Source organism: Taudactylus pleione, unplaced genomic scaffold (assembly GCF_031769625.1).
Source record: "Taudactylus pleione unplaced genomic scaffold, aTauple2 ptg000317l, whole genome shotgun sequence".
NCBI lineage: Eukaryota > Metazoa > Chordata > Amphibia > Anura > Myobatrachidae > Taudactylus > Taudactylus pleione.
The window spans coordinates 5,514,171-5,537,461 of record NW_028284718.1 but is presented as its reverse complement, the minus strand read 5'-3'; the positions used below and the strand labels follow the sequence as shown (position 1 = coordinate 5,537,461).

The window sequence follows — 23,291 nt, the reverse complement described above, 5'->3', positions numbered from 1 at the left end:
AAAATGGTATTCTTTTAAAGCAGTCACTAATGTATACAAGGAGGAAATATTAGCATAAATAAAATGTTTCCTAATAGTCAATATTTTTCTAAGTATACTTGCTTGGAAATTGCTGTGCAAAGTTTTATGATGACCAGCAGAGTTTTTCTGATGGATAAAACCCAAGACATGTCACATGCTATGTGCAGATAAGTACTTACAAATAATTTTAGCAGTTTGACAAAAAAAACAAAATTCAATTGTGCAAATAAGTAAATCCAATCTATTTTGAGAGTTTTTAAAAAACAACATTCAGTTGAAATTCACTCAGGAAATTGACTTCAATAAGATAATGGAACCATGTCAAAGAATCTGAAAAGTTGGGCTCATCCAGGATTTGAACCTGGGACCTCTCGCACCCAAAGTGAGAGTCATAGAATCATCAAGTAAGCACATTTTATTTGATTTCTTAACTGTTTTTATGTGAAAATTGTATTATTTTAAAGCAGTCACTAATGTATAAAAGGAGGAAATATTATCATAAATAAAATATTTCCTAATAGTCAATATTTTTCTAAGTATACTTGCTTGGAAATTGCTGTGCAAAGTTTTATGATGCCCAGCAGAGTTTTTCTGATGGATAAAACCCAAGACATGTCACATGCTATGTGCAGATAAGTACTTACAAATAATATTAGCAGTTTGACATAAAACAAAATTCAATTCTGCAAATAAGTAAATCCAATCTATTTTGAGAGTTTTTAAAAAATAATATTCAGTTGAAGATTTTACTCAGGAAATTGACTTAAATAAGATAATGGAACTATGTCAAAGAATCTGAAAATTTGGGCTCATCTATGATTTGAACCTGTGACCTCTCACACCCTAAGCGAGAATCATAACCCTAGACCAACAAACCACCTACCTGAACATTTTTCTATTGATTTTTCAATTGATTTAAAGAAAATAGCTTTTTGTTTTTAAAAACACCATATACATTTATGTAAAAATGAATTTGTAGAATAAATAAAATATTTCCTTATGGTCCAGTAGATAGTTTTCTAAGTATGCATATAGGAAAAGTGCAGGGACAAGATTTGTGAGTGCCTACAGAGTTTGGACTTCTCTCATGGACGAAGCTAAAGACTTGTCATATGCAATTTACAAATCATGCTTCCAGACACAGAAGAAAGGCAAAAGAAAACCTTGCAATTTCATTTTTGAACTTTTTGTGTTTCAAAATGAGACTATTCTTTTAAAACTTTCAAAGCTATCTAGACAGTAGGGAACCTGCAGTTTTCCTAATATACCACAATACAGTTGAAATTTGAATAAGTATGCTCTTATTTTTAGAACAACTAAAATGTTTCCGTAAGATTCTATTGATAGTTTTCTTTGTGTACTTATTTGGAAAGTGCAGTGACAAGATTTAAAAATGGCTACAGAGTTTGGACTTGTCTGATCGATAAAACCCAAGACTTGTCAAAAGCTATGTGTAAATCATGCATAAATAGAAGAAAGGCAATTGAAAAATGATGAAGGCAAGATTCATAAGTATGTACAAATTATATTGGGAGTATTGCAAAAACAAAACTCGGTTGATGTTATTGACTTAGCCAATTGAGAAAATCAGATATATATAAACCATGAGATGTACTGTACAAAAGAAATAGAGGGCTTGTCCGGGATTTGAACCCGGGACCTCTCGCATCCACAGCAAGAATCATACCCCTAGACCAACGAGCCAACTGAAATAAGTGTGGTTTATTTGATTTCTTAACTGTTTTTATGTGAAAATGGTATTCTTTTAAAGCAGTCACTAATGTATACAAGGAGGAAATATTAGCATAAATAAAATGTTTCCTAATAGTCAATATTTTTCTAAGTATACTTGCGTGGAAATTGCTGTGCAAAGTTTTATGATGACCAGCAGAGTTTTTCTGATGGATAAAACCCAAGACATGTCACATGCTATGTGCAGATAAGTACTTACAAATAATTTTAGCAGTTTGACAAAAAACAAAATTCCATTGTGCAAATAAGTAAATCCAATCTATTTTGAGAGTTTTGAAAAAACAACATTCAGTTGAAATTCACTCAGGAAATTGACTTCAATAAGATAATGGAACCATGTCAAAGAATCTGAAAAGTTGGGCTCGTCCAGGATTTGAACCTGGGACCTCTCGCACCCAAAGTGAGAGTCATAGAATCATCAAGTAAGCACATTTTATTTGATTTCTTAACTGTTTTTATGTGAAAATTGTATTATTTTAAAGCAGTCACTAATGTATAAAAGGAGGAAATATTATCATAAATAAAATATTTCCTAATAGTCAATATTTTTCTAAGTATACTTGCTTGGAAATTGCTGTGCAAAGTTTTATGATGCCCAGCAGAGTTTTTCTGATGGATAAAACCCAAGACATGTCACATGCTATATGCAGATAAGTACTTACAAATAATATTAGCAGTTTGACATAAAACAAAATTCAATTCTGCAAATAAGTAAATCCAATCTATTTTGAGAGTTTTTAAAAAATAATATTCAGTTTAAGATTTTACTCAGGAAATTGACTTCAATAAGATAATGGAACTATGTCAAAGAATCTGAAAATTTGGGCTCATCCATGATTTGAACCTGGGACCTCTCACACCCTAAGCGAGAATCATAACCCTAGACCAACAAGCCACCTACCTGAACATTTTTCTATTGATTTTTCAATTGATTTAAAGAAAATAGCTTTTTGTTTTTAAAAACACCATATACATTTATGTAAAAATGAATTTGTAGAATAAATAAAATATTTCCTTATGGTCCAGTAGATAGTTTTCTAAGTATGCATATAGGAAAAGTGCAGGGACAAGATTTGTGAGTGCCTACAGAGTTTGGACTTTTCTCATGGACGAAGCTAAAGACTTGTCATATGCAATTTACAAATCATGCTTCCAGACACAGAAGAAAGGCAAAAGAAAACCTTGCAATTTCATTTTTGAACTTTTTGTGTTTCAAAATGAGACTATTCTTTTAAAACTTTCAAAGCTATCTAGACAGTAGGGAACCTGCAGTTTTCCTAATATACCACAATACAGTTGAAATTTGAATAAGTATGCTCTTATTTTTAGAACAACTAAAATGTTTCCGTAAGATTCTATTGATAGTTTTCTTTGTGTACTTATTTGGAAAGTGCAGTGACAAGATTTAAAAATGGCTACAGAGTTTGGACTTGTCTGATCGATAAAACCCAAGACTTGTCAAAAGCTATGTGTAAATCATGCATAAATAGAAGAAAGGCAATTGAAAAATGATGAAGGCAAGATTCATATGTATGTACAAATTCTATTGGGAGTATGGCAAAAACAAAACTCAGTTGATGCTATTGCCTTAGCCAATTGAGAAAATCAGATATATATAAACCATGAGATGTACTGTACAAAAGAAATAGAGGGCTTGTCCGGGATTTGAACCCGGGACCTCTCGCATCCACAGCAAGAATCATACCCCTAGACCAACGAGCCAACTGAAATAAGTGTGGTTTATTTGATTTCTTAACTGTTTTTATGTGAAAATGGTATTCTTTTAAAGCAGTCACTAATGTATACAAGGAGGAAATATTAGCATAAATAAAATGTTTCCTAATAGTCAATATTTTTCTAAGTATACTTGCTTGGAAATTGCTGTGCAAAGTTTTATGATGACCAGCAGAGTTTTTCTGATGGATAAAACCCAAGACATGTCACATGCTATGTGCAGATAAGTACTTACAAATAATTTTAGCAGTTTGACAAAAAACAAAATTCCATTGTGCAAATAAGTAAATCCAATCTATTTTGAGAGTTTTGAAAAAACAACATTCAGTTGAAATTCACTCAGGAAATTGACTTCAATAAGATAATGGAACTATGTCAAAGAATCTGAAAAGTTGGGCTCGTCCAGGATTTGAACCCGGGACCTCTCGCACCCAAAGTGAGAGTGATAGAATCATCAAGTAAGCACATTTTATTTGATTTCTTAACTGTTTTTATGTGAAAATTGTATTATTTTAAAGCAGTCACTAATGTATAAAAGGAGGAAATATTATCATAAATAAAATATTTCCTAATAGTCAATATTTTTCTAAGTATACTTGCTTGGAAATTGCTGTGCAAAGTTTTATGATGCCCAGCAGAGTTTTTCTGATGGATAAAACCCAAGACATGTCACATGCTATGTGCAGATAAGTACTTACAAATAATATTAGCAGTTTGACATAAAACAAAATTCAATTCTGCAAATAAGTAAATCCAATCTATTTTGAGAGTTTTGAAAAAATAATATTCAGTTGAAGATTTTTCTCAGGAAATTGACTTCAATAAGATAATGGAACTATGTCAAAGAATCTGAAAATTTGGGCTCATCCATGATTTGAACCTGGGACCTCTCACACCCTAAGCAAGAATCATAACCCTAGACCAACAAGCCACCTACCTGAACATTTTTCTATTGATTTTTCAATTGATTTAAAGAAAATAGCTTTTTGTTTTTAAAAACACCATATACATTTATGTAAAAATGAATTTGTAGAATAAATAAAATATTTCCTTATGGTCCAGTAGATAGTTTTCTAAGTATGCATATAGAAAAAGTGCAGGGACAAGATTTGTGAGTGCCTACAGAGTTTGGACTTCTCTCATGGACGAAGCTAAAGACTTGTCATATGCAATTTACAAATCATGCTTCCAGACACAGAAGAAAGGCAAAAGAAAACCTTGCAATTTCATTTTTGAACTTTTTGTGTTTCAAAATGAGACTATTCTTTTAAAACTTTCAAAGCTATCTAGACAGTAGGGAACCTGCAGTTTTCCTAATATACCACAATACAGTTGAAATTTGAATAAGTATGCTCTTATTTTTAGAACAACTAAAATGTTTCCGTAAGATTCTATTGATAGTTTTCTTTGTGTACTTATTTGGAAAGTGCAGTGACAAGATTTAAAAATGGCTACAGAGTTTGGACTTGTCTGATCAATAAAACCCAAGACTTGTCAAAAGCTATGTGTAAATCATGCATAAATAGAAGAAAGGCAATTGAAAAATGATGAAGGCAAGATTCATAAGTATGTACAAATTCTATTGGGAGTATTGCAAAAACAAAACTCGGTTGATGTTATTGACTTAGCCAATTGAGAAAATCAGATATATATAAACCATGAGATGTACTGTACAAAACAAATAGAGGGCTTGTCCGGGATTTGAACCCGGGACCTCTCGCACCCAAAGCGAGAATCATACCCCTAGACCAACGAGCCAACTGAAATAAGTGTGGTTTATTTGATTTCTTAACTGTTTTTATGTGAAAATGGTATTCTTTTAAAGCAGTCACTAATGTATACAAGGAGGAAATATTAGCATAAATAAAATGTTTCCTAATAGTCAATATTTTTCTAAGTATACTTGCTTGGAAATTGCTGTGCAAAGTTTTATGATGACCAGCAGAGTTTTTCTGATGGATAAAACCCAAGACATGTCACATGCTATGTGCAGATAAGTACTTACAAATAATTTTAGCAGTTTGACAAAAAACAAAATTCCATTGTGCAAATAAGTAAATCCAATCTATTTTGAGAGTTTTGAAAAAACAACATTCAGTTGAAATTCACTCAGGAAATTGACTTCAATAAGATAATGGAACTATGTCAAAGAATCTGAAAAGTTGGGCTCGTCCAGGATTTGAACCCGGGACCTCTCGCACCCAAAGTGAGAGTCATAGAATCATCAAGTAAGCACATTTTATTTGATTTCTTAACTGTTTTTATGTGAAAATTGTATTATTTTAAAGCAGTCACTAATGTATAAAAGGAGGAAATATTATCATAAATAAAATATTTCCTAATAGTCAATATTTTTCTAAGTATACTTGCTTGGAAATTGCTGTGCAAAGTTTTATGATGCCCAGCAGAGTTTTTCTGATGGATAAAACCCAAGACATGTCACATGCTATATGCAGATAAGTACTTACAAATAATATTAGCAGTTTGACATAAAACAAAATTCAATTCTGCAAATAAGTAAATCCAATCTATTTTGAGAGTTTTTAAAAAATAATATTCAGTTTAAGATTTTACTCAGGAAATTGACTTCAATAAGATAATGGAACTATGTCAAAGAATCTGAAAATTTGGGCTCATCCATGATTTGAACCTGGGACCTCTCACACCCTAAGTGAGAATCATAACCCTAGACCAACAAGCCACCTACCTGAACATTTTTCTATTGATTTTTCAATTGATTTAAAGAAAATAGCTTTTTGCTTTTAAAAACACCATATACATTTATGTAAAAATGAATTTGTAGAATAAATAAAATATTTCCTTATGGTCCAGTAGATAGTTTTCTAAGTATGCATATAGAAAAAGTGCAGGGACAAGATTTGTGAGTGCCTACAGAGTTTGGACTTCTCTCATGGACGAAGCTAAAGACTTGTCATATGCAATTTACAAATCATGCTTCCAGACACAGAAGAAAGGCAAAAGAAAACCTTGCAATTTCATTTTTGAACTTTTTGTGTTTCAAAATGAGACTATTCTTTTAAAACTTTCAAAGCTATCTAGACAGTAGGGAACCTGCAGTTTTCCTAATATACCACAATACAGTTGAAATTTGAATAAGTATGCTCTTATTTTTAGAACAACTAAAATGTTTCCGTAAGATTCTATTGATAGTTTTCTTTGTGTACTTATTTGGAAAGTGCAGTGACAAGATTTAAAAATGGCTACAGAGTTTGGACTTGTCTGATCGATAAAACCCAAGACTTGTCAAAAGCTATGTGTAAATCATGCATAAATAGAAGAAAGGCAATTGAAAAATGATGAAGGCAAGATTCATAAGTATGTACAAATTCTATTGGGAGTATTGCAAAAACAAAACTCGGTTGATGTTATTGACTTAGCCAATTGAGAAAATCAGATATATATAAACCATGAGATGTACTGTACAAAACAAATAGAGGGCTTGTCCGGGATTTGAACCCGGGACCTCTCGCACCCAAAGCGAGAATCATACCCCTAGACCAACGAGCCAACTGAAATAAGTGTGGTTTATTTGATTTCTTAACTGTTTTTATGTGAAAATGGTATTCTTTTAAAGCAGTCACTAATGTATACAAGGAGGAAATATTAGCATAAATAAAATGTTTCCTAATAGTCAATATTTTTCTAAGTATACTTGCTTGGAAATTGCTGTGCAAAGTTTTATGATGACCAGCAGAGTTTTTCTGATGGATAAAACCCAAGACATGTCACATGCTATGTGCAGATAAGTACTTACAAATAATTTTAGCAGTTTGACAAAAAACAAAATTCCATTGTGCAAATAAGTAAATCCAATCTATTTTGAGAGTTTTGAAAAAACAACATTCAGTTGAAATTCACTCAGGAAATTGACTTCAATAAGATAATGGAACTATGTCAAAGAATCTGAAAAGTTGGGCTCGTCCAGGATTTGAACCCGGGACCTCTCGCACCCAAAGTGAGAGTCATAGAATCATCAAGTAAGCACATTTTATTTGATTTCTTAACTGTTTTTATGTGAAAATTGTATTATTTTAAAGCAGTCACTAATGTATAAAAGGAGGAAATATTATCATAAATAAAATATTTCCTAATAGTCAATATTTTTCTAAGTATACTTGCTTGGAAATTGCTGTGCAAAGTTTTATGATGCCCAGCAGAGTTTTTCTGATGGATAAAACCCAAGACATGTCACATGCTATATGCAGATAAGTACTTACAAATAATATTAGCAGTTTGACATAAAACAAAATTCAATTCTGCAAATAAGTAAATCCAATCTATTTTGAGAGTTTTTAAAAAATAATATTCAGTTTAAGATTTTACTCAGGAAATTGACTTCAATAAGATAATGGAACTATGTCAAAGAATCTGAAAATTTGGGCTCATCCATGATTTGAACCTGGGACCTCTCACACCCTAAGTGAGAATCATAACCCTAGACCAACAAGCCACCTACCTGAACATTTTTCTATTGATTTTTCAATTGATTTAAAGAAAATAGCTTTTTGCTTTTAAAAACACCATATACATTTATGTAAAAATGAATTTGTAGAATAAATAAAATATTTCCTTATGGTCCAGTAGATAGTTTTCTAAGTATGCATATAGGAAAAGTGCAGGGACAAGATTTGTGAGTGCCTACAGAGTTTGGACTTCTCTCATGGACGAAGCTAAAGACTTGTCATATGCAATTTACAAATCATGCTTCCAGACACAGAAGAAAGGCAAAAGAAAACCTTGCAATTTCATTTTTGAACTTTTTGTGTTTCAAAATGAGACTATTCTTTTAAAACTTTCAAAGCTATCTAGACAGTAGGGAACCTGCAGTTTTCCTAATATACCACAATACAGTTGAAATTTGAATAAGTATGCTCTTATTTTTAGAACAACTAAAATGTTTCCGTAAGATTCTATTGATAGTTTTCTTTGTGTACTTATTTGGAAAGTGCAGAGACAAGATTTAAAAATGGCTAAAGAGTTTGGACTTGTCTGATCGATAAAACCCAAGACTTGTCAAAAGCTATGTGTAAATCATGCATAAATAGAAGAAAGGCAATTGAAAAATGATGAAGGCAAGATTCATATGTATGTACAAATTCTATTGGGAGTATGGCAAAAACAAAACTCAGTTGATGCTATTGACTTAGCCAATTGAGAAAATCAGATATATATAAACCATGAGATGTACTGTACAAAAGAAATAGAAGGCTTGTCCAGGATTTGAACCCGGGACCTCTCGCACACAAAGCGAGAATCACACCCCTAGACCAACGAGCCAACTGAAATAAGTGTGGTTTATTTGATTTCTTAACTGTTTTTATGTGAAAATGGTATTCTTTTAAAGCAGTCACTAATGTATACAAGGAGGAAATATTAGCATAAATAGAATGTTTCCTAATAGTCAATATTTTTCTAAGTATACTTGCTTGGAAATTGCTGTGCAAAGTTTTATGATGACCAGCAGAGTTTTTCTGATGGATAAAACCCAAGACATGTCACATGCTATGTGCAGATAAGTACTTACAAATAATTTTAGCAGTTTGACAAAAAAAACAAAATTCAATTGTGCAAATAAGTAAATCCAATCTATTTTGAGAGTTTTGAAAAAACAACATTCAGTTGAAATTCACTCAGGAAATTGACTTCAATAAGATAATGGAACCATGTCAAAGAATCTGAAAAGTTGGGCTCGTCCAGGATTTGAACCGAGGACCTCTCGCACCCAGAGTGAGAGTCATAGAATCATCAAGTAAGCACATTTTATTTGATTTCTTAACTGTTTTATGTGAAAATTGTATTATTTTAAAGCAGTCACTAATGTATAAAAGGAGGAAATATTATCGTAAATAAAATATTTCCTAATAGTCAATATTTTTCTAAGTATACTTGCTTGGAAATTGCTGTGCAAAGTTTTATGATGCCCAGCAGAGTTTTTCTGATGGATAAAACCCAAGACATGTCACATGCTATATGCAGATAAGTACTTACAAATAATATTAGCAGTTTGACATAAAACAAAATTCAATTCTGCAAATAAGTAAATCCAATCTATTTTGAGAGTTTTTAAAAAATAATATTCAGTTGAAGATTTTACTCAGGAAATTGACTTCAATAAGATAATGGAACTATGTCAAAGAATCTGAATTTTGGGCTCATCCATGATTTGAACCTGGGACCTCTCACACCCTAAGCGAGAATCATAACCCTAGACCAACAAGCCACCTACCTGAACATTTTTCTATTGATTTTTCAATTGATTTAAAGAAAATAGCTTTTTGTTTTTAAAAACACCATATACATTTATGTAAAAATGAATTTGTAGAATAAATAAAATATTTCCTTATGGTCCAGTAGATAGTTTTCTAAGTATGCATATAGGAAAAGTGCAGGGACAAGATTTGTGAGTGCCTACAGAGTTTGGACTTTTCTCATGGACGAAGCTAAAGACTTGTCATATGCAATTTACAAATCATGCTTCCAGACACAGAAGAAAGGCAAAAGAAAACCTTGCAATTTCATTTTTGAACTTTTTGTGTTTCAAAATGAGACTATTCTTTTAAAACTTTCAAAGCTATCTAGACAGTAGGGAACCTGCAGTTTTCCTAATATACCACAATACAGTTGAAATTTGAATAAGTATGCTCTTATTTTTAGAAAAACTAAAATGTTTCCGTAAGATTCTATTGATAGTTTTCTTTGTGTACTTATTTGGAAAGTGCAGTGACAAGATTTAAAAATGGCTACAGAGTTTGGACTTGTCTGATCGATAAAACCCAAGACTTGTCAAAAGCTATGTGTAAATCATGCATAAATAGAAGAAAGGCAATTGAAAAATGATGAAGGCAAGATTCATAAGTATGTACAAATTCTATTGGGAGTATGGCAAAAACAAAACTCAGTTGATGCTATTGACTTAGCCAATTGAGAAAATCAGATATATATAAACCATGAGATGTACTGTACAAAAGAAATAGAGGGCTTGTCCGGGATTTGAACCCGGGACCTCTCGCATCCACAGCAAGAATCATACCCCTAGAACAACGAGCCAACTGAAATAAGTATGGTTTATTTGATTTCTTAACTGTTTTTATGTGAAAATGGTATTCTTTTAAAGCAGTCACTAATGTATACAAGGAGGAAATATTAGCATAAATAAAATGTTTCCTAATAGTCAATATTTTTCTAAGTATACTTGCTTGGAAATTGCTGTGCAAAGTTTTATGATGACCAGCAGAGTTTTTCTGATGGATAAAACCCAAGACATGTCACATGCTATGTGCAGATAAGTACTTACAAATAATTTTAGCAGTTTGACAAAAAACAAAATTCCATTGTGCAAATAAGTAAATCCAATCTATTTTGAGAGTTTTGAAAAAACAACATTCAGTTGAAATTCACTCAGGAAATTGACTTCAATAAGATAATGGAACTATGTCAAAGAATCTGAAAAGTTGGGCTCGTCCAGGATTTGAACCCGGGACCTCTCGCACCGAAAGTGAGAGTCATAGAATCATCAAGTAAGCACATTTTATTTGATTTCTTAACTGTTTTTATGTGAAAATTGTATTATTTTAAAGCAGTCACTAATGTATAAAAGGAGGAAATATTATCATAAATAAAATATTTCCTAATAGTCAATATTTTTCTAAGTATACTTGCTTGGAAATTGCTGTGCAAAGTTTTATGATGCCCAGCAGAGTTTTTCTGATGGATAAAACCCAAGACATGTCACATGCTATGTGCAGATAAGTACTTATAAATAATATTAGCAGTTTGACATAAAACAAAATTCAATTCTGCAAATAAGTAAATCCAATCTATTTTGAGAGTTTTGAAAAAACAACATTCAGTTGAAATTCACTCAGGAAATTGACTTCAATAAGATAATGGAACTATGCCAAAGAATCTGAAAAGTTGGGCTCGTCCAGGATTTGAACCCGGGACCTCTCGCACCCAAAGTGAAAGTCATAGAATCATCAAGTAAGCACATTTTATTTGATTTCTTAACTGTTTTTATGTGAAAATTGTATTATTTTAAAGCAGTCACTAATGTATAAAAGGAGGAAATATTATCATAAATAAAATATTTCCTAATAGTCAATATTTTTCTAAGTATACTTGCTTGGAAATTGCTGTGCAAAGTTTTATGATGCCCAGCAGAGTTTTTCTGATGGATAAAACCCAAGACATGTCACATGCTATGTGCAGATAAGTACTTATAAATAATATTAGCAGTTTGACATAAAACAAAATTCAATTCTGCAAATAAGTAAATCCAATCTATTTTGAGAGTTTTTAAAAAATAATATTCAGTTGAAGATTTTACTCAGGAAATTGACTTCAATAAGAAAATGGAACTATGTCAAAGAATCTGAAAATTTGGGCTCATCCATGATTTGAACCTGGGACCTCTCACACCCTAAGCGAGAATCATAACCCTAGACCAACAAGCCACCTACCTGAAGATTTTTCTATTGATTTTTCAATTGATTTAAAGAAAATAGCTTTTTGTTTTTAAAAACACCATATACATTTATGTAAAAATGAATTTGTAGAATAAATAAAATATTTCCTTATGGTCCAGTAGATAGTTTTCTAAGTATGCATATAGGAAAAGTGCAGGGACAAGATTTGTGAGTGCCTACAGAGTTTGGACTTTTCTCATGGACGAAGCTAAAGACTTGTCATATGCAATTTACAAATCATGCTTCCAGACACAGAAGAAAGGCAAAAGAAAACCTTGCAATTTCATTTTTGAACTTTTTGTGTTTCAAAATGAGACTATTCTTTTAAAACTTTCAAAGCTATCTAGACAGTAGGGAACCTGCAGTTTTCCTAATATACCACAATACAGTTGAAATTTGAATAAGTATGCTCTTATTTTTAGAACAACTAAAATGTTTCCGTAAGATTCTATTGATAGTTTTCTTTGTGTACTTATTTGGAAAGTGCAGTGACAAGATTTAAAAATGGCTACAGAGTTTGGACTTGTCTGATCGATAAAACCCAAGACTTGTCAAAAGCTATGTGTAAATCATGCATAAATAGAAGAAAGGCAATTGAAAAATGATGAAGGCAAGATTCATAAGTATGTACAAATTCTACGGGGAGTATGGCAAAAACAAAACTCAGTTGATGCTATTGACTTAGCCAATTGAGAAAATCAGATATATATAAACCATGAGATGTACTGTACAAAAGAAATAGAGGGCTTGTCCGGGATTTGAACCCGGGACCTCTCGCATCCACAGCAAGAATCATACCCCTAGACCAATGAGCCAACTGAAATAAGTGTGGTTTATTTGATTTCTTAACTGTTTTTATGTGAAAATGGTATTCTTTTAAAGCAGTCACTAATGTATACAAGGAGGAAATATTAGCATAAATAAAATGTTTCCTAATAGTCAATATTTTTCTAAGTATACTTGCTTGGAAATTGCTGTGCAAAGTTTTATGATGACCAGCAGAGTTTTTCTGATGGATAAAACCCAAGACATGTCACATGCTATGTGCAGATAAGTACTTACAAATAATTTTAGCAGTTTGACAAAAAACAAAATTCAATTGTGCAAATAAGTAAATCCAATCTATTTTGAGAGTTTTGAAAAAACAACATTCAGTTGAAATTCACTCAGGAAATTGACTTCAATAAGATAATGGAACTATGTCAAAGAATCTGAAAAGTTGGGCTCGTCCAGGATTTGAACCCGGGACCTCTTGCACCCAAAGTGAGAGTGATAGAATCATCAAGTAAGCACATTTTATTTGATTTCTTAACTGTTTTTATGTGAAAATTGTATTATTTTAAAGCAGTCACTAATGTATAAAAGGAGGAAATATTATCATAAATAAAATATTTCCTAATAGTCAATATTTTTCTAAGTATACTTGCTTGGAAATTGCTGTGCAAAGTTTTATGATGCCCAGCAGAGTTTTTCTGATGGATAAAACCCAAGACATGTCACATGCTATGTGCAGATAAGTACTTATAAATAATATTAGCAGTTTGACATAAAACAAAATTCAATTCTGCAAATAAGTAAATCCAATCTATTTTGAGAGTTTTGAAAAAACAACATTCAGTTGAAATTCACTCAGGAAATTGACTTCAATAAGATAATGGAACTATGCCAAAGAATCTGAAAAGTTGGGCTCGTCCAGGATTTGAACCCGGGACCTCTCGCACCCAAAGTGAAAGTCATAGAATCATCAAGTAAGCACATTTTATTTGATTTCTTAACTGTTTTTATGTGAAAATTGTATAATTTTAAAGCAGTCACTAATGTATAAAAGGAGGAAATATTATCATAAATAAAATATTTCCTAATAGTCAATATTTTTCTAAGTATACTTGCTTGGAAATTGCTGTGCAAAGTTTTATGATGCCCAGCAGAGTTTTTCTGATGGATAAAACCCAAGACATGTCACATGCTATGTGCAGATAAGTACTTATAAATAATATTAGCAGTTTGACATAAAACAAAATTCAATTCTGCAAATAAGTAAATCCAATCTATTTTGAGAGTTTTTAAAAAATAATATTCAGTTGAAGATTTTACTCAAGAAATTGACTTCAATAAGATAATGGAACTATGTCAAAAAATCTGAAAATTTGGGCTCATCCATGATTTGAACCTGGGACCTCTCACACCCTAAGCGAGAATCATAACCCTAGACCAACAAGCCACCTACCTGAACATTTTTCTATTGATTTTTCAATTGATTTAAAGAAAATAGCTTTTTGTTTTTAAAAACACCATATACATTTATGTAAAAATGAATTTGTAGAATAAATAAAATATTTCCTTATGGTCCAGTAGATAGTTTTCTAAGTATGCATATAGGAAAAGTGCAGGGACAAGATTTGTGAGTGCCTACAGAGTTTGGACTTCTCTCATGGACGAAGCTAAAGACTTGTCATATGCAATTTATAAATCATGCTTCCAGACACAGAAGAAAGGCAAAAGAAAACCTTGCAATTTCATTTTTGAACTTTTTGTGTTTCAAAATGAGACTATTCTTTTAAAACTTTCAAAGCTATCTAGACAGTAGGGAACCTGCAGTTTTCCTAATATACCACAATACAGTTGAAATTTGAATAAGTATGCTCTTATTTTTAGAACAACTAAAATGTTTCCGTAAGATTCTATTGATAGTTTTCTTTGTGTACTTATTTGGAAAGTGCAGTGACAAGATTTAAAAATGGCTACAGAGTTTGGACTTGTCTGATCGATAAAACCCAAGACTTGTCAAAAGCTATGTGTAAATCATGCATAAATAGAAGAAAGGCAATTGAAAAATGATGAAGGCAAGATTCATAAGTATGTACAAATTCTATTGGGAGTATGGCAAAAACAAAACTCGGTTGATGCTATTGACTTAGCCAATTGAGAAAATCAGATATATATAAACCATGAGATGTACTGTACAAAAGAAATAGAAGGCTTGTCCAGGATTTGACCCCTGGACCTCTCGCACCCAAAGCGAGAATCATACCCCTAGACCAACGATGAAGGCAAGATTCATAAGTATGTACAAATTCTATTGGGAGTATGGCAAAAACAAAACTCAGTTGATGCTATTGACTTAGCCAATTGAGAAAATCAGATATATATATAAACCATGAGATGTACTGTACAAAAGAAATAGAGGGCTTGTCCGGGATTTGAACCCGGGACCTCTCGCATCCACAGCAAGAATCATACCCCTAGACCAACAAGCCAACTGAAATAAGTGTGGTTTATTTGATTTCTTAACTGTTTTTATGTGAAAATGGTATTCTTTTAAAGCAGTCACTAATGTATACAAGGAGGAAATATTAGCATAAATAAAATGTTTCCTAATAGTCAATATTTTTCTAAGTATACTTGCTTGGAAATTGCTGTGCAAAGTTTTATGATGACCAGCAGAGTTTTTCTGATGGATAAAACCCAAGACATGTCACATGCTATGTGCAGATAAGTACTTACAAATAATTTTAGCAGTTTGACAAAAAACAAAATTCCATTGTGCAAATAAGTAAATCCAATCTATTTTGAGAGTTTTGAAAAAACAACATTCAGTTGAAATTCACTCAGGAAATTGACTTCAATAAGATAATGGAACTATGTCAAAGAATCTGAAAAGTTGGGCTCGTCCAGGATTTGAACCCGGGACCTCTCGCACCCAAAGTGAGAGTCATAGAATCATCAAGTAAGCACATTTTATTTGATTTCTTAACTGTTTTTATGTGAAAATTGTATTATTTTAAAGCAGTCACTAATGTATAAAAGGAGGAAATATTATCATAAATAAAATATTTCCTAATAGTCAATATTTTTCTAAGTATACTTGCTTGGAAATTGCTGTGCAAAGTTTTATGATGCCCAGCAGAGTTTTTCTGATGGATAAAACCCAAGACATGTCACATGCTATATGCAGATAAGTACTTACAAATAATATTAGCAGTTTGACATAAAACAAAATTCAATTCTGCAAATAAGTAAATCCAATCTATTTTGAGAGTTTTTAAAAAATAATATTCAGTTTAAGATTTTACTCAGGAAATTGACTTCAATAAGATAATGGAACTATGTCAAAGAATCTGAAAATTTGGGCTCATCCATGATTTGAAACTGGGACCTCTCACACCCTAAGCGAGAATCATAACCCTAGACCATCAAGCCACCTACCTGAACATTTTTCTATTGATTTTTCAATTGATTTAAAGAAAATAGCTTTTTGCTTTTAAAAACACCATATACATTTATGTAAAAATGAATTTGTAGAATAAATAAAATATTTCCTTATGGTCCAGTAGATAGTTTTCTAAGTATGCATATAGGAAAAGTGCAGGGACAAGATTTGTGAGTGCCTACAGAGTTTGGACTTCTCTCATGGACGAAGCTAAAGACTTGTCATATGCAATTTACAAATCATGCTTCCAGACACAGAAGAAAGGCAAAAGAAAACCTTGCAATTTCATTTTTGAACTTTTTGTGTTTCAAAATGAGACTATTCTTTTAAAACTTTCAAAGCTATCTAGACAGTAGGGAACCTGCAGTTTTCCTAATATACCACAATACAGTTGAAATTTGAATAAGTATGCTCTTATTTTTAGAACAACTAAAATGTTTCCGTAAGATTCTATTGATAGTTTTCTTTGTGTACTTATTTGGAAAGTGCAGTGACAAGATTTAAAAATGGCTACAGAGTTTGGACTTGTCTGATCGATAAAACCCAAGACTTGTCAAAAGCTATGTGTAAATCATGCATAAATAGAAGAAAGGCAATTGAAAAATGATGAAGGCAAGATTCATAAGTATGTACAAATTCTATTGGGAGTATGGCAAAAACAAAACTCGGTTGATGCTATTGACTTAGCCAATTGAGAAAATCAGATATATATAAACCATGAGATGTACTGTACAAAAGAAATAGAAGGCTTGTCCAGGATTTGAACCCGGGACCTCTCGCACCCAAAGCGAGAATCATACCCCTAGACCAACGATGAAGGCAAGATTCATAAGTATGTACAAATTCTATTGGGAGTATGGCAAAAACAAAACTCAGTTGATGCTATTGACTTAGCCAATTGAGAAAATCAGATATATATAAACCATGAGATGTACTGTACAAAACAAATAGAGGGCTTGTCCGGGATTTGAACCCGGGACCTCTCGCACCCAAAGCGAGAATCATACCCCTAGACCAACGAGCCAACTGAAATAAGTGTGGTTTATTTGATTTCTTAACTGTTTTTATGTGAAAATGGTATTCTTTTAAAGCAGTCACTAATGTATACAAGGAGGAAATATTAGCATAAATAAAATGTTTCCTAATAGTCAATATTTTTCTAAGTATACTTGCTTGGAAATTGCTGTGCAAAGTTTTATGATGCCCAGCAGAGTTTTTCTGATGGCTAAAACCCAAGACATGTCACATGCTATATGCAGATAAGTACTTACAAATAATATTAGCAGTTTGACATAAAACAAAATTCAATTCTGCAAATAAGTAAATCTAATCTATTTTGAGAGTTTTTAAAAAATAATATTCAGTTGAAGATTTTACTCAGGAAATTGACTTCAATAAGATAATGGAACTATGTCAAAGAATCTGAAAATTTGGGCTCATCCATGATTTGAACCTGGGACCTCTCACACCCTAAGCGAGAATCATAACCCTAGACCAACAAGCCACCTACCTGAACATTTTTCTATTGATTTTTCAATTGATTTAAAGAAAATAGCTTTTTGCTTTTAAAAACACCATATACATTTATGTAAAAATGAATTTGTAGAATAAATAAAATATTTCCTTATGGTCCAGTAGATAGTTTTCTAAGTATGCATATAGGAAAAGTGCAGGGACAAGATTTGTGAGTGCCTACAGAGTTTGGACTTCTCTCATGGACGAAGCTAAAGACTTGTCATATGCAATTTACAAATCATGCTTCCAGACACAGAAGAAAGGCAAAAGAAAACCTTGCAATTTCATTTTTGAACTTTTTGTGTTTCAAAATGAGACTATTCTTTTAAAACTTTCAAAGCTATCTAGACAGTAGGGAACCTGCAGTTTTCCTAATATACCACAATACAGTTGAAATTTGAATAAGTATGCTCTTATTTTTAGAACAACTAAAATGTTTCCGTAAGATTCTATTGATAGTTTTCTTTGTGTACTTATTTGGAAAGTGCAGTGACAAGATTTAAAAATGGCTACAGAGTTTGGACTTGTCTGATCGATAAAACCCAAGACTTGTCAAAAGCTATGTGTAAATCATGCATAAATAGAAGAAAGGCAATTGAAAAATGATGAAGGCAAGATTCATAAGTATGTACAAATTCTATTGGGAGTATGGCAAAAACAAAACTCGGTTGATGCTATTGACTTAGCCAATTGAGAAAATAAGATATATATAAACCATGAGATGTACTGTACAAAAGAAATAGAAGGCTTGTCCAGGATTTGAACCCGGGACGTCTCGCACCCAAAGCGAGAATCATACCCCTAGACCAACGAGCCAACTGAAAAAAGTGTGGTTTATTTGATTTCTTAACTGTTTTTATGTGAAAATGGTATTCTTTTAAAGCAGTCACTAATGTATACAAGGAGGAAATATTAGCATAAATAAAATGTTTCCTAATAGTCAATATTTTTCTAAGTATACTTGCTTGGAAATTGCTGTGCAAAGTTTTATGATGACCAGCAGAGTTTTTCTGATGGATAAAACCCAAGACATGTCACATGCTATGTGCAGATAAGTACTTACAAATAATTTTAGCAGTTTGACAAAAAAAACAAAATTCAATTGTGCAAATAAGTAAATCCAATCTATTTTGAGAGTTTTGAAAAAACAACATTCAGTTGAAATTCACTCAGGAAATTGACTTCAATAAGATAATGGAACCATGTCAAAGAATCTGAAAAGTTGGGCTCGTCCAGGATTTGAACCCAGGACCTCTCGCACCCAGAGTGAGAGTCATAGAATCATCAAGTAAGAACATTTTATTTGATTTCTTAACTGTTTTATGTGAAAATTGTATTATTTTAAAGCAGTCACTAATGTATAAAAGGAGGAAATATTATCGTAAATAAAATATTTCCTAATAGTCAATATTTTTCTAAGTATACTTGCTTGGAAATTGCTGTGCAAAGTTTTATGATGCCCAGCAGAGTTTTTCTGATGGATAAAACCCAAGACATGTCACATGCTATATGCAGATAAGTACTTACAAATAATATTAGCAGTTTGACATAAAACAAAATTCAATTCTGCAAATAAGTAAATCCAATCTATTTTGAGAGTTTTTAAAAAATAATATTCAGTTTAAGATTTTACTCAGGAAATTGACTTCAATAAGATAATGGAACTATGTCAAAGAATCTGAAAATTTGGGCTCATCCATGATTTGAAACTGGGACCTCTCACACCCTAAGCGAGAATCATAACCCTAGACCAACAAGCCACCTACCTGAACATTTTTCTATTGATTTTTCAATTGATTTAAAGAAAATAGCTTTTTGTTTTTAAAAACACCATATACATTTATGTAAAAATGAATTTGTAGAATAAATAAAATATTTCCTTATGGTCCAGTAGATAGTTTTCTAAGTATGCATATAGGAAAAGTGCAGGGACAAGATTTGTGAGTGCCTACAGAGTTTGGACTTTTCTCATGGACGAAGCTAAAGACTTGTCATATGCAATTTACAAATCATGCTTCCAGACACAGAAGAAAGGCAAAAGAAAACCTTGCAATTTCATTTTTGAACTTTTTGTGTTTCAAAATGAGACTATTCTTTTAAAACTTTCAAAGCTATCTAGACAGTAGGGAACCTGCAGTTTTCCTAATATACCACAATACAGTTGAAATTTGAATAAGTATGCTCTTATTTTTAGAACAACTAAAATGTTTCCGTAAGATTCTATTGATAGTTTTCTTTGTGTACTTATTTGGAAAGTGCAGTGACAAGATTTAAAAATGGCTACAGAGTTTGGACTTGTCTGATCGATAAAACCCAAGACTTGTCAAAAGCTATGTGTAAATCATGCATAAATAGAAGAAAGGCAATTGAAAAATGATGAAGGCAAGATTCATAAGTATGTACAAATTCTATTGGGAGTATGGCAAAAACAAAACTCAGTTGATGCTATTGACTTAGCCAATTGAGAAAATCAGATATATATAAACCATGAGATGTACTGTACAAAAGAAATAGAGGGCTTGTCCGGGATTTGAACCCGGGACCTCTCGCATCCACAGCAAGTATCATACCCCTAGACCAACGAGCCAACTGAAATAAGTGTGGTTTATTTGATTTCTTAACTGTTTTTATGTGAAAATGGTATTCTTTTAAAGCAGTCACTAATGTATACAAGGAGGAAATATTAGCATAAATAAAATGTTTCCTAATAGTCAATATTTTTCTAAGTATACTTGCTTGGAAATTGCTGTGCAAAGTTTTATGATGACCAGCAGAGTTTTTCTGATGGATAAAACCCAAGACATGTCACATGCTATGTGCAGATAAGTACTTACAAATAATTTTAGCAGTTTGACAAAAAACAAAATTCCATTGTGCAAATAAGTAAATCCAATCTATTTTGAGAGTTTTGAAAAAACAACATTCAGTTGAAATTCACTCAGGAAATTGACTTCAATAAGATAATGGAACTATGTCAAAGAATCTGAAAAGTTGGGCTCGTCCAGGATTTGAACCCGGGACCTCTCGCACCCAAAGTGAGAGTGATAGAATCATCAAGTAAGCACATTTTATTTGATTTCTTAACTGTTTTTATGTGAAAATTGTATTATTTTAAAGCAGTCACTAATGTATAAAAGGAGGAAATATTATCATAAATAAAATATTTCCTAATAGTCAATATTTTTCTAAGTATACTTGCTTGGAAATTGCTGTGCAAAGTTTTATGATGCCCAGCAGAGATTTTCTGATGGATAAAACCCAAGACATGTCACATGCTATGTGCAGATAAGTACTTATAAATAATATTAGCAGTTTGACATAAAACAAAATTCAATTCTGCAAATAAGTAAATCCAATCTATTTTGAGAGTTTTGAAAAAACAACATTCAGTTGAAATTCACTCAGGAAATTGACTTCAATAAGATAATGGAACTATGCCAAAGAATCTGAAAAGTTGGGCTCGTCCAGGATTTGAACCCGGGACCTCTCGCACCCAAAGTGAAAGTCATAGAATCATCAAGTAAGCACATTTTATTTGATTTCTTAACTGTTTTTATGTGAAAATTGTATTATTTTAAAGCAGTCACTAATGTATAAAAGGAGGAAATATTATCATAAATAAAATGTTTCCTAATAGTCAATATTTTTCTAAGTATACTTGCTTGGAAATTGCTGTGCAAAGTTTTATGATGCCCAGCAGAGTTTTTCTGATGGATAAAACCCAAGACATGTCACATGCTATGTGCAGATAAGTACTTATAAATAATATTAGCAGTTTGACATAAAACAAAATTCAATTCTGCAAATAAGTAAATCCAATCTATTTTGAGAGTTTTTAAAAAATAATATTCAGTTGAAGATTTTACTCAAGAAATTGACTTCAATAAGATAATGGAACTATGTCAAAAAATCTGAAAATTTGGGCTCATCCATGATTTGAACCTGGGACCTCTCACACCCTAAGCGAGAATCATAACCCTAGACCAACAAGCCACCTACCTGAACATTTTTCTATTGATTTTTCAATTGATTTAAAGAAAATAGCTTTTTGTTTTTAAAAACACCATATACATTTATGTAAAAATGAATTTGTAGAATAAATAAAATATTTCCTTATGGTCCAGTAGATAGTTTTCTAAGTATGCATATAGGAAAAGTGCAGGGACAAGATTTGTGAGTGCCTACAGAGTTTGGACTTCTCTCATGGACGAAGCTAAAGACTTGTCATATGCAATTTATAAATCATGCTTCCAGACACAGAAGAAAGGCAAAAGAAAACCTTGCAATTTCATTTTTGAACTTTTTGTGTTTCAAAATGAGACTATTCTTTTAAAACTTTCAAAGCTATCTAGACAGTAGGGAACCTGCAGTTTTCCTAATATACCACAATACAGTTGAAATTTGAATAAGTATGCTCTTATTTTTAGAACAACTAAAATGTTTCCGTAAGATTCTATTGATAGTTTTCTTTGTGTACTTATTTGGAAAGTGCAGTGACAAGATTTAAAAATGGCTACAGAGTTTGGACTTGTCTGATCGATAAAACCCAAGACTTGTCAAAAGCTATGTGTAAATCATGCATAAATAGAAGAAAGGCAATTGAAAAATGATGAAGGCAAGATTCATAAGTATGTACAAATTCTATTGGGAGTATTGCAAAAACAAAACTCGGTTGATGTTATTGACTTAGCCAATTGAGAAAATCAGATATATATAAACCATGAGATGTACTGTACAAAACAAATAGAGGGCTTGTCCGGGATTTGAACCCGGGACCTCTCGCACCCAAAGCGAGAATCATACCCCTAGACCAACGAGCCAACTGAAATAAGTGTGGTTTATTTGATTTCTTAACTGATTTTATGTGAAAATGGTATTCTTTTAAAGCAGTCACTAATGTATACAAGGAGGAAATATTAGCATAAATAAAATGTTTCCTAATAGTCAATATTTTTCTAAGTATACTTGCTTGGAAATTGCTGTGCAAAGTTTTATGATGACCAGCAGAGTTTTTCTGATGGATAAAACCCAAGACATGTCACATGCTATGTGCAGATAAGTACTTACAAATAATTTTAGCAGTTTGACAAAAAAAACAAAATTCAATTGTGCAATTAAGTAAATCCAATCTATTTTGAGAGTTTTGAAAAAACAACATACAGTTGAAATTCACTCAGGAAATTGACTTCAATAAGATAATGGAACCATGTCAAAGAATCTGAAAAGTTGGGCTCGTCCAGGATTTGAACCCAGGACCTCTCGCACCCAGAGTGAGAGTCATAGAATAATCAAGTAAGCACATTTTATTTGATTTCTTAACTGTTTTATGTGAAAATTGTATTATTTTAAAGCAGTCACTAATGTATAAAAGGAGGAAATATTATCGTAAATAAAATATTTCCTAATAGTCAATATTTTTCTAAGTATACTTGCTTGGAAATTGCTGTGCAAAGTTTTATGATGCCCAGCAGAGTTTTTCTGATGGATAAAACCCAAGACATGTCACATGCTATATGCAGATAAGTACTTACAAATAATATTAGCAGTTTGACATAAAACAAAATTCAATTCTG

At 32.0% G+C, this 23,291-nt stretch overlaps 5 non-coding genes across 5 annotated transcripts; all 5 read right to left on the bottom strand.

Moving 5' to 3' along the window:
• Nucleotides 1–5,193: 5,193 nt before the first annotated feature.
• Nucleotides 5,194–5,265, bottom strand: TRNAP-UGG (transfer RNA proline (anticodon UGG)). Its single transcript has one exon. It is a non-coding gene; the product is annotated as a tRNA-Pro (tRNA).
• A 1,698-nt stretch (nucleotides 5,266–6,963) lies between these two features.
• Nucleotides 6,964–7,035, bottom strand: TRNAP-UGG (transfer RNA proline (anticodon UGG)). Its single transcript has one exon. It is a non-coding gene; the product is annotated as a tRNA-Pro (tRNA).
• Nucleotides 7,036–15,178: 8,143 nt separating this feature from the next.
• Nucleotides 15,179–15,250, bottom strand: TRNAP-UGG (transfer RNA proline (anticodon UGG)). Its single transcript has one exon. It is a non-coding gene; the product is annotated as a tRNA-Pro (tRNA).
• A 1,905-nt stretch (nucleotides 15,251–17,155) lies between these two features.
• On the bottom strand, nucleotides 17,156–17,227 carry TRNAP-UGG (transfer RNA proline (anticodon UGG)). The gene has a single exon. It is a non-coding gene; the product is annotated as a tRNA-Pro (tRNA).
• A 5,239-nt stretch (nucleotides 17,228–22,466) lies between these two features.
• TRNAP-UGG (transfer RNA proline (anticodon UGG)) lies at nucleotides 22,467–22,538 on the bottom strand. Its single transcript has one exon. It is a non-coding gene; the product is annotated as a tRNA-Pro (tRNA).
• Between the last annotated feature and the right edge of the window lie 753 nt (nucleotides 22,539–23,291).